Source organism: Amblyomma americanum, chromosome 1 (assembly GCF_052857255.1).
Source record: "Amblyomma americanum isolate KBUSLIRL-KWMA chromosome 1, ASM5285725v1, whole genome shotgun sequence".
Taxonomy (NCBI): Eukaryota; Metazoa; Arthropoda; class Arachnida; order Ixodida; family Ixodidae; genus Amblyomma; species Amblyomma americanum.
This window is the reverse complement of record NC_135497.1, coordinates 461,271,632-461,284,243: the sequence shown is the minus strand read 5'-3', so window position 1 is coordinate 461,284,243 and position 12,612 is coordinate 461,271,632. Positions and strand designations below refer to the sequence as shown.

The 12,612-nt window shown below is 45.7% G+C and overlaps 1 long non-coding RNA gene across 2 annotated transcripts in view; it reads right to left on the bottom strand.

The window, feature by feature from the left end:
* LOC144104477 (uncharacterized) overlaps positions 1–12,612 on the bottom strand; it is a 127,137-nt gene that overhangs the window by 55,025 nt on the left and 59,500 nt on the right. The window contains exons 3-4 of one of the 2 annotated variants that reach the window (XR_013308548.1): positions 6,858–6,965; positions 6,113–6,173 (exon numbers count right to left, since the gene is read on the bottom strand). This is a non-coding gene — a long non-coding RNA (uncharacterized LOC144104477). Of the gene's footprint in view, positions 1–6,112; positions 6,174–6,857; positions 6,966–12,612 lie in introns of those variants that run through there. The other variant, XR_013308547.1, reaches the window with a different exon arrangement.

Here is a 12,612-nt window from a genome sequence, read left to right as displayed (position 1 = left end):
ACGGCATCCATGGTTGAACTCCTACAGGAGAATTTACGCCACAGTCATACAGACCAACGAAAGGCGACATCCTACCACCCTCAGACGAACGGTTTAACGGAACGATTGAACAAAACGCTAGGTAACATGCTCTCAATGTATGTCGACATTCAGCACAGAACGTGGGACGAAGTGCTCCCATACGTCACCTTAGCACGCAATACGGCCGCACAGGAAACGACAAACATGCCACCGTTCCGTCTCGTTTACGGCCGCAACGTGACCACGGTGCCGGACACCATGTTACCGCATGTGGACGACATCGACCCGAATGCGGATCTTCACTCCTTCCTGCACCTCGCTGAAGACCCTCGTCAGCTGGCGAGAGTGCGGATTCTCGACCAACAATGCCTAGATGCCCAATGCTATAACTCCGATGCCGTGATGCTCGGTACACATCAGCAGAAAGCGTGTGGGTCTGGTTTCCCATTCGCCTACTCGGACTTAGCGAAAAGCTAATCTGCCGGTGTTTTGGACCCTACAATAAAGTGATCAGTCCAATTGGAGACGTCTACTATGAGGCCGTTCCTGACAGCTTTCTGTAGTGTCGGCGATCCCTACACCCTGAGTTACTTGGTACACGTTGTCCGTTTCATGCCTTACTACGAGTGGTAGCGGTAGAGCTGGACTTTCATGCGCACATCATGCTTCCCCTAGTGAACATTTCTTTTAAACACACAGGTTACGCATCGGGACGATGCTATTCCCCTTACGAGGGGACAGTGACACAGTCCATTTTGCATGTCCGCTTAGCGTAGACTTGATGCATGAGCCACCTCAAAAAGAGGAAGTGGAAGTGGAAAATTTTCATGCCACTCTTCTCATAGCGGCCTGTGCCTTGTCTCTTTAGAATCACTAAAAAATCAACGTATCTAAAAATCTTTGGAACAGTTCTATCGTCAGTTAGTGATGCCAAAATGTTGTCAATGAATGCGAGAAAAATGTTACATAAAACTGGGGCATTAGCTGCCATGAAAATTTTAGAAATGTTCGCACAACATGGGAAGGGGCTCTCTTTCACATTTTAGCTTCCTGAACAGGACTGCCTCCAGTTTTTGCAACTTGAAATTAAGCTGGGGGACGGAAGTGCTTTCTGGCGCTACCTTCCTAGGGCCAAGAAAGTTTTTTTAATGTTCGATTTGGCTCAATCAAAAACACATGAAAGGCCTGTTGCCACCATTTCTATGAAATTAGAACTCTTCGTCGTGGCGTCACATGATGCGGGCGAGGTTCCAGGGTGAGGTGAATAGACTGCGTAAAGCAGGGTTCCCAGACCACGTCTTGGCTGCCGTGACAAAGGCACTGCTGCAGAAACTTAAGGGTAAGCCAAAGGGGCAACGCCGGAAAGAAGACTTCGGCGAAGCCAAACGAAGTGGTGATACCGTACATTCACAAGGTGTCCCACAATTTAAAACGAGTTGGCAACAAGTACGGAGTCCCCATGGTCTTCTCCGCCGACGAATGGTGAGTTGGAAGAGTTGGATGTAGTTCATTTTGGCGTTAAATTCAGCGCGAAGGGACGAAGGACACAGAAAGGGGAGTTGCGAGACAGTTACGAGACAGCGCTTGTTTTGTCCTCTTTCTGTGTCCTTCGTTCCTTCGCGCTGAATTTAATGCCAAAAAGACTTCTCCGCCCCTTGTAAATTGGCGAAAATGTGGCTCAAGGTTAGCAGCGGTGCCAAAGCTACATCTTTTTGTGGAAAGAAGCACTCGAAGCCCTACGTAGGGTGTGCCACGGGAGGGGTCTACGAGATCCCCCTTGCGTGTGGCAAGGCGTACGTCGGCCAGACTGGACGCTAAGTAAACGAGCGTGCAGGGGAACATAAAATGTCGTTAGGGAACGCATCAGATTCGTCCGAAAACTTACCAGCCGCTCCCGCATTGATCAAAACGAAAAAAAACCGTGAACCTTGACTTGGCGAGATTAAAATTTTAGCTACAAGCAAACATAGATTAGCTCGGTACCTGGCAGAAGCCTTTTTTATCAAAGGGAGAGGTGGCATGTGCGTCAGCACCACCTCTATCTCCCGACGAGAAACTGAGCATAGATTGCTAAAAAATACGTGATATCGAGTAAGTTTTCTCTGAATGTGAGTGTGTTTGTTGTTGTTGGTATTTTCTCCTTTTTTCTTTTTCTTTTTACCATGTAAAAAATGCGCATGCGTTCACCTTCTTTGGCTATATATATGCAACGTGTGGCTTTCAATAAACATAGTTGGATTCAGCGGTCATCCTGTCTGGTCTTTCTGTGTGGTTTGCGTAGCAATTAGCGCTGTTTTTATGTTTGACACACAATGTTACACCAACTAGCCCTGCATGAGGTACTGTTAAACGAAGCGGACGCCGCCCGCCTTCTGCGTTCTGGGAGCACTGGAGGTAAAAGCAACGCACCCATGGATTCTACACCTCGGTTTGCTTCAGTCTAACTTGGAAATCACGCGACGGGCGTGCCGATGGAAAACAACCGCTTTTGTTTAGAATACAGGCATACGGAAAGCTTGCTGACCCTGCATGATTTATTGGCGGATTATGGGTAAACTTCCTCAGGCCCGTGACTCCTGAAATATAGAAGGCGAGTGCCCCTGTGCCTGATAATCATCCCCCCGCAACAAATGGAGAAGGTAGCGGAGAGCTATCAGCCGCCAGCATACGGACACGGAAGGAAAGCCGAACCCATCCAGAAACGTTGGCTGCCCGAGAGCCGCGCGGCACACCAGTTCCGGCCAGCCTTCCCGAAGACGGAACATAGCAGAGACTACAATGCACGACAGACGCGAAGACGAGGAGGTGTAATATGTCCCACGTGCCATACTCGGCCACTAAAGACCGTGCGTGTGAGATCATCGCTCCAACAACGGCCAATCAAATTCCGAGGTCATCGTGATCCTGCTACGAACCAAGTCAAGTATGGTGTTCCATGCCAAATTCGTCACACCATTAAAATTGTAAATGACACCAAGAATGTGAAGATTCACACTGCACGTAATTCGAAAATGACTGATGAGCCGCGCATTAGGCCGGCCTATCACATGATACTTGCTGTTAGCAAGGTTGGGGGCAGCGCCCGACACCCTACCGTACTCATCAAAAAGGCGAAGACACCGGATCAGGTTCTCCTCATTGCCCAGGTAAAGGATTGTGTAAGCAGCATAAGCCGTCACCTTAATTGCCCCACTGCCCGGGAGAGGAGGCCCCTGTACGTAAAGATGTCTGATTATGGCTCTTGATGAAGGCTCGATGCTCAGAGCAGTGTTGGCCGGAGGGGCAACTCTGCCTAACCACACGGGTGACGAGGAAGAGGGAACTCTTCCAGCCATCCATGGCCAGAGTGCTGCGGATACCCTCGTATGCCGTACGAATAAGCCCATTGAAGCATTCCGGGAACCCGACAGCGCTGAGTGCTCCAAAAATGCACCCATATTCGTGGCAGTGAATCGCCTTTTCTTGATGTAAAGAAACCAAGAGAACACTTCCCAAGCGACCCTGAGTGTAGGAGATATCACTAGTAACGAATGAAAGGATGTGAATCTTTGTAACTAAGCAAGCCGTGTGGTCACCTATGAGAGCAGAAAGTTGGGCTAGTTGGTTGATATGCATACTGAAGGAGTTGGCGCGGAAAAAACGAGGTCAAGCGTAGACAGACGCAGACGCACACTAACTTCTTCCGGTTAGCAATGAGGGTGGTGATCACACCTCTCAGGCGCTGGACCGCGATAGCTGCAAAAGCTTTGTAGTCCGCGTTGAGAAGCGTTATTGGCCTCTAATTTTGCGGCTGAAGTGGCCCTCGAACGCGCTTGGCTAGAAGAATATATGTTTCAGTAAGAAACTGCTAGAAAAATTGAAGCTCACAAAACACTGGCAAAGAAGAGATGTTAAAAATAGGCCTAAAATTTCCCAAAAGGTCGAACAAAATTCAACCGAAAGACCTCCCGGAAGGGGTGCTGATCTCCGTTTCATTGCATTGAGGGCAGCCTTCACCTCCCCCAAGTCGGTGGGGCACAAAGCGCATCATGCACCTCAGGGGCAACTTGAGGCAACACGGTCAACACGGTATGTGCTGTAGCAGCCACTTCATCTACAGCGATGACTGCATGCGCCATAGACTGGAAGTGCGCCAGAAACCGAAAATAATCTCGAACCTGCGACAACACATTGGACGATTGACCATCTGGTCTTGAGCAGAGTACATAGCTGGATCTTGCGAAGCGCAACACTTTGGGATGCGCACAGGGTCCGCGCCTGCATCGCCAAGCCGCAGCGAAGAGGGCCGCTGGTACCGCTCCTGCAGCTCCTCATATCACGCGCGCATAAGAGGCGTCTTCTGCCATGGTCGACTAGTTCCAGCTCCCGGTAGAGAGAGCACAAGCAGCACCGGACGATGGTAAGAAATGTACAACCGCGTCGACGGCAAAGCGACAACATTCTTCTGTGACACGTAGGCGAAAAGCGCTTGGGCCATATATGCGTGGTGCAGCCATATGGCCGATGCTCCGCGGCACCATGTCCAACAAAACTGCGGCCATTGCACCGCGGCGCAGAGAAAACTGCTGCACGGCCGAATATTCAGCAGTGCTAATGAAACCGAACATCCTCTTTGCAGGTCTCTCACGTTCAGATACACGACAGTCTACGGTACACTAATGCCTTTTCAAGGCTCCTGCTATTATTGCTTGGGTATATCAGAGACTATCCTAATGTCTAAAATAGATTCCATTCGCTGGTTGCGCCCGGTTTCTATATAAATTGTGCTATCGAAGTAGTTTAAGCCTAAATGTTGATTTGAAACTATATATGGTGGTCGTGATTACTACGGTTTCATTAGTTTGTATCGAATCAGTGTGATAAAAATAGTTTTTCAGGAAAGGAAATGGCGCAGTAACTCTGTCACTTCACGAAGGATGCCTCAACCACGCAGAGAGAGAAGGAAAAGATAGAAAAACTTTATTATTAGAAACAAGTTTGGGGCATGCCCTTGGCTCCCCGCACGACCCCGCTTCAGTCAAGTTTAAGTTTCTAAGGGCCATAACACTGGCAGCCCGGCCGATGGCGATGGGCTGAAAGGCCATGTCCTCCGAGCAGAGCAGGGAATCCAAGTTTTCTGACATCTTGAGGGTCTCTAGGGCCCGCCAGGGGAGGGTCCGCCGGGAAGAGTGAGGGGATGTGGAAGGAAGATTCCAAGGCTTCTGGGCATAGGGTGCCGGCAGGAGCGGGGAAGGAGGGATGATAGTGGGGCTACGGTAAGGGGTGAGGGGAAGTGTGTCGGCAGTCTGCGCTGTAGTGTTTCATGTTTGTTCTTTAGGGAGGGGTGGGCGGGGGCTAGAGCTGCCACGAGGATCCTTAAGCTTGCGGCAGTTCGCTGAAATGTTGCATGCACTCTTTCGTGAATCCCTCATCCAACACCTCCTGAGACGAGGGAAGAAGGATCGAGTTAATAAACAAAGGTGAAGGAGGTGGGTGCCGCAGCGGAGAACTCCGGAATAATTTCAAAATGTGGCCGTGTGCTGTGTGACGTCAGTACATATTAAACACACAAATTTTCGTAGTTCGTAACTTAATAATTTTCATAATTTCTGATCCTTCCATACTGACGGCACGCAAATTTCGGGAGATATACAACTGTCTGGATGATGATTGTGGATTTTTAGAAGGACATCTATGGCCAAAGATCGCCATGACGCAGTGTGGTTTTCCACCATTTCGACTATTCAAGGTGGAGTGAAAGACCCATTTCTCAAGCAGTACTACCGTGAAGGTGGTACTGGGAGACCCTGCTGCGCTTAGAGGAATGGATCCTGCACACCATCGCATTCCGACCGCGCCCGCACTGTTATAGACCACGGGAACACAAACATTTCAGTCCAATAGGGTCGTATCCATTGGCTTGTCTGGCGCGAATTCCTTCCGTATAACGTTTTTCTCTCCCGCTCTCTCAATCGGAACGCCGGCGTCGAGGCGAATTTTGTGTCATTGGGACTTGAGCGTGAGGGAGTGGAGACATTTACTTCCTCCTTCTTTTTCTCACCCAGTTTTCAGTGGTGCTGCTTCCACCGCTTTGGCTCAGTGGATGTGCGTTCGGCAATTTATTGCGTTGTCACGGCATCAGTGCCGACTGCTGCGGCCGCGTTTCGATTAACCTGTAAGAGGAAAATTTTTTTTGTCGCAAACTATTTCTCTCGGCGGAACTGGAGCCCTTAGTGCAGTGCCCCAATGTCCTTTGCCGTCTTGCGAGCTCTACATGTCGGCCAGTTCGAGCAGTTCTTCAGGCTTCTAGCAAGACAGCGCAGCCTCCTGCTACTCCGGTGTAGCATTCTTTATTGGCTCAACCACTACTTCTTGATAGACCCACAAGGCTTGAAGTAGTATTGGTGTCGATGGCGGCGAAATAATGAAGACGCCCTGTGTTGTGTGGTATCAGCGGACATTAACCTGTAATAACATGGGCCATGGATCTCCTTCCTAACGCCTTCGAGAGGCCAATCGGTAGACCAGTGGTTGGTTTATGGTACGGAGACGGAGACAAGGATTTTCTCTCCTGGCACGAACGGTGTACTGTCCCTGCGTTTTTCTTTTTATAGGATAGCGTTAGGACTTCCACTTCGGCAAAAATTGAGAGTGCGTACTCGGTGACTATGCATGAGGTTTCGGTAGGAGTAAAATCTAGAGAAGATAAAAAAAAGTGCATTCTGACTGTAATGGGTCATTTTGGTCATTTTGGAGCCATCCAGGCAGCCGCGACACTGAGCAACGGTTAACCCCCTGCTCCTTCTATGCAGAGCTTCGACGGTGAACAAGTGTTTTTGCGACTGACCCATGCTTACCTCATCGCTGCCACATCACTGTGCTGATGCAAACGGTGCACATGTGTCAGCGCATGATGTTCCTCCGGCAACTCTCCGCGTCTGGCCTGGTCTGATGACATCGTTCAGCTGTAAAAGAGTGCGTTGGTAAACAGGGGTCGTCATTTTGGAGCAATCCAGGCAGCCGCGACACTGAGTAACGGTTAGCCTCCTGTTCCTTCTATGCAGGTACGTATTTTTTCTGTTAGGTAAAAGAACGTAAATCCGGCTGCTGGACTGCTCCACATTCGGCGAGAATCATGTCTGATAAAGCGCCGTCTACGACCAAGGAACTACCAAAGGCCCTGAATGAGTTATCTGCTCTTTTTGATACCAAGCATGTAGAACTGAAAGATACAGTGAAAGCGGTGATTGAAATAAAAATCACTGAAAGAATCTATGAGCTTGATCAATGAAACGATTGAGGGTTTCAAATCGGAAATGGCGGAGATGAGGAAAACTTGCTACCAGTAGAGCAGAAAATAAGGAAATGAAGAGTACTAACACCCATTTGACATCAGAATTAAAGAAACGCAGTAAAGAGTTGAGTGATATGCAACAATACAGTCGCAGAAATAACTTGGAGATAAAGGGTGTTCGTGTGGTTTCGGACGAGAACCTCATCTCCACCATTGAAACAATTACTGAATGCATGAACACTGAAGTCGTCGAGTCTTACATTGAGGTCATTCATCGTGTGCCCACAATGAAAAGAGATGAACAGCACATAATTGTCAAATTTTTTTCTCGTACACTGCGGGATAAATTTCTGAAAGATGTAAAAAAGCAAAGACTGAATATTTCTCAGTTGGGTTTTGAGGTCGACACGCCAATTTATATGAATTAGCACTTGTGTCCTGCTAACAAAGTATTGCTAGAAATGGCATTGAAAGCAAAGAAAGACAAAAATGAAACTTCACGTGGGTGTCAGACGGAAAAAATTCTGATGCGCAAAGGAGAAAATTCACATGTTCTTTATGTGAAAAATGTCAAAGACCTGCAACAAGTTCCCTAACTCAATGGCTGTCAGTATAAAGCAAATCGAGCAAACCTGCATAGAAAAGAAAAACATATCTCTTTTGCATTGCAAAATACGCAGCATACAAAAAATTTAGACCATCTTCATTCCTATGTATCACAACTCTCCTTCCATTATGACGTTATTAAAATTACAGAAAGGTGGTTAAAAGAAACTGAAACCGCAGAAATACCCGGAAATGCCATGATATCTTTACCAAGGTGCCGCACATCACGCGGTGGGGGTGTATCGCTTTTCATAAAGAACAGTGTTGATTACCAGGTTGTCACGGATAGCTCATGTAGTAATCAGTCTGTCAAATCAATTTTTGTACACCTCGGCTGTGGTCTTATTATTGGTGTGGTATACCGGCCTCCCAACGCGAGCGTAAAGAACTTTCTCTCGGAAAGGGAAAGTATATCAACCCGCTAATGACTCCTAATACTCCACTTTTTATATTCGGTGATTTCAATATCGACCTTTTAAAAGATAGATAGCCATAGTGCAACTACCTGCTTCTCATGCAGTCATTTAACCTTAAAAACGATATTTTTTCACCTACTCAAATAACACAGAAAACTGCATTCCTTATTGATCACACGTTCTGCAACAATGAAATGACTGTACGCGCCGGCGTTTGTGATAAAACTATTGCTGAGAACTGTCCGACTTTCAAGTCTTTACCAAGAACTTACTCATATCCGTATTGCAATACGTATTCTAGAGACATAAGAACTGGAGTAAATTACGCCTGTGTTCGAAAATTCTTGCAGAGCATTGATTTTGTGAAATTGTACGACAGTGATTTGAATATAGAGTGCGAAAATTTTATCCGTCCAGTATAAATGCCGTAATGATTTTCACGTGCGAATGCACACGTCGGAACTGAGAAGACGCTGTGTGCCCATGGATAATTGAATATATACTTGCGGTTCGAAAGAAAAGACTCATATTACAAATGGAAGCAAAACGAAACAAACAATTATTATCATGCTCAATTCAAGCTTTATAGGAATAAGTCTTCTGCGATGATGAGGAGAACGAAACGAATATATTACAGTAATCTAGTTAGAAAACCTGGCCTTGACTCGAAACAGATTTAGAAAATTGTTAAGGACGTCACAGAACTCGGACCAAAGAAACGCGTTACACCTAACGACCTTTCCGTACAGGTTGTCAACGCCTTTAATAATTACTTCACCAACATGGGTAAATTCCTTGCATAACAGTTCTCTTTTCAGTCCGCCTCTACTAACCTACCTAGAGTTCTCCACACCGATTTAAATTTAAATGCAATCACTGTCGAGGAAATTACATCTGTAGTAAGCACATTGCCAGCTAATAAAGCGTTTGGGCACGACAGTATTCAGACGGCAGTTTTAAAGCATGTAATATCGATATTCTGTCTAGATCACTATGCCATATATTTAACCATGAGATAGAGAGTAGTTGCTATGCAAAATTTCTAAAATTCGCTAAAGTTGTTCCTATCTACATATATAGAGATGACAACGACCCAAGTAGTTATCGTCCAATATCTGTACTAAGCATTCTAAATACGGTTTCTGAGAAAATAAAAGCCATCCAAATAAAAATATTCCTTTGTCAGTATAATATAATCTGTCATCATCAGCATGATTTCGTCCCAAACAGGTCGACCTCTACCGCCGTTCTAACGCTTTTCCTGTCGATTAATTCAGCTCCTAATAAAAACGAAATCGCAATTGGTATATTTCTAGCCCAGAAAAAGGCGTTTGACACTGTATCACATCCTATATTACTCAACAAACTAGCCGCCCATGGGATTGTTAATGACACACTGCAATTTTTCAAGAGTTACTAATCAGGTCGACAACAGAAAGTGGTAATTAACATTCTTGACTCTACATATAGCTATATAAAATGCGGAGTACCCCAAGGATCTGTCCTGGGGCCTCTACTGTTATATATTTATATAAATGATCTTCCATGTTCAGTCTCATTTTCGCAGATTCTCATGTATGCAGACGACACAACCCTCACATTCACAGGTAATTCGGTTGCTGCGATGCAAGCCGACATGAAGCAAGATTTAATCGCCGTTTCCAACTGGTTCAGTAAGAATAGATTAACGTTAAACATTGCAAAAAGTAAATATGTCGTCTTCCACACAAGAAAAAGAAACATTGATATTAATGAAATTAAAAATAATTTTGAACGGTTGAGTAATTGAATCAGTTCCTTCATTTAAATTCATTGGTGTTATATTTGACAACCTTAACTGGAAGAATCAAGTGAACAGCGTTTGTACTAAACCTGCGTTTGGCTGCTACGTCCTTATTAAGGCTAGACAATACTTTTCTCGCAACATATTATAAAGCTTGTACTTTTCATTTGTTCATTGTCAAGTGAGTTATTGCTGCGAACTGTGGGGGCACACATACTCAACTTATCTCACATCTCTGCGACGCTTACAGGAACGAGCACTGAGGATTATAACATTTTCTTCACTGCATCATCCAAGCAACAGTCTGTTTGAAGAAATTCAAACAAGAAAATTTTCCGCTCTACGCGACTACAAAATCTCCCTTCTAGTAAATTACATATTAACATCTAGCTCTCCTCTCCTAATGAGCTTATTCACTTTGCCTGTTCGCAACACAAGACAAGCTGCTAACGATAATTTAATCTTCCGATCCATCACAACACATAAGGTGAGAGATTAATAGAGTTCATTGAGACGAAAGTCTGGAATACATTGCCACTTGAAATAAAGCTTGCCAGAAGTTTTAAATTGTCTTCTAAATTATATTTCTTGCATAATCAAGTAATGATGTGATTTCTCTTTTGTGTTTCTGTGTTCGCACTTTGAGTTCCCCGCGTATAGTTTGCTCAAATGCTGATGTGCCGCTTCATTAAACCTTTGCCCAAATGCCTTGTTTTGCATCCGATCGGACACTGGATGTTTTTGCTGTCTTATTTCTGTTTTAATTTTTTTTCATTATAGTTTTTCACTTTTAATGTTTTACTTTACATATTTATGCGGTTGCCTAAATGTCTTGTTTTTTATTGGACCGGCCATAAGCCATGTAGGCTATCGGTCCGAATATTTTGTACAAATTTTCCCCTTGAATTATGAAATAAAGCTTCTTTAATATGATTTTATTTGAGTTCCGGGTTCGAACCCGACCACGGCGTCTGCGTTTTTATGGAGGCAAAACACTAAGGCGCCCGTGTGCTGTGCGATGTCAATGCTGGTTAAAGATCCCCAGGTGGTCAAAATTATTCTGGAGCCCTCCACTACAGTACCTCTCTCTTTCTTTCTTCTTTCACTCCCTCCTTTATTCCTTCCTTTACGGCGCGGCTCAGGTGTTCAACTATATGAGGCAGCAAAAGGGTGGATTTTTGGGTCAGTTGGTGAATGATTCAAGACTGAAAACGGCGCAAAAAACAGGACAAGATACAGAGAAGCAACACACACTGTGCTGTGTTCGTTGCTTCTCTCTATCTTGTCCCGTTTTTCTCGCCGTTTTCAGTCTTGAATATGAGACAGATACCGCGCCATTTCCTTTCCCCAAAAAACCAAATAATGGGGAAAGAGGTTTGTAGAGAGGGTGATATGAGGATGATGGCGTGGATGACGGCGATAGGGCCGGAATTGGGTGAGAAGGCCGGAGGCCCTCAAAATCTAAACGTGTGCCTCTCCACTAACGAAATCGCTCATTTCCTTTCCCCTCTTTATTGATGGGAAGCGCGCGCCCAGCAGTTCAGTTGAGTTGAGGTGTTGAATGCTACCGGTGGGGTTAGCCATGCTTTATCTGCCGGCAATTGCTCCACCATAGTGTTCCTTCTATATTAATAATGTCCTAAAGCCTGTCGCATCTTCCCCGCTATGCGCACAGTCTCTTATAATAGCACGCATTCTCTCCCGCAGTCACCATCTTTTCACACAATTAATCCACACAATCCACATCACAGTCCACTCCAGAAGTCACCATCTATGCACATGTTCAGTCACAGTAGAACATAGCCCACTGCAGTGCCAAAATCCATACACACATTCACTTACAGTATAACGTAGTACACTCCGGAAGACACCATCTACGCACACATTCACTCACAGTAGGCCATAGCCATTTAGAAACAAAATCCGTGTCTTGCAGAAATGTTAAAAGGCGTGCAGCCTCCTTTCTGCATGTCTGGTTTCCGCTCGGGTAGACAATGTCCTGAACTGTACTGTGACGTGTTCCTGTCTTCTTGAAGGAAGCGAACATCACACACCTTTCCGCGTTGTACTCTGGGCAGTACATAATATGTTCAATATCCCCGCACACACCACATAAGGAACAGAGCTGAGACGATGCTATGACCGTCTTATGCATCCAGGCAGGAGTGCGAGCAGAGGCCGTGCGAATTCGATGTAGTAGAGGCGCCTGGGATCTTCTCAATCCCTTGGTCACACATGCCTTGTGGGGCGTACTCGACAGGATACTGAAATGATCGAGCACCGTTTTCTTGTAGAGAATTTTCCCATCTTGAGATACTTTTTTGATGGACTCCTTGAGAGAGCATTATGGGCGTGAATGGCTGCCACCTGATTAGCGTCGACTCCTATGTGAGAGGGCACCAATTGGAAATAAAGAGTAAAGCCTCTCCTGTGCAGTTTCTCCACCAAGCGCAGAGAACTTATAGACAAGGTATCAGTAGCGAATCCGCGTTGTAACCACTGAAGGGCAGATT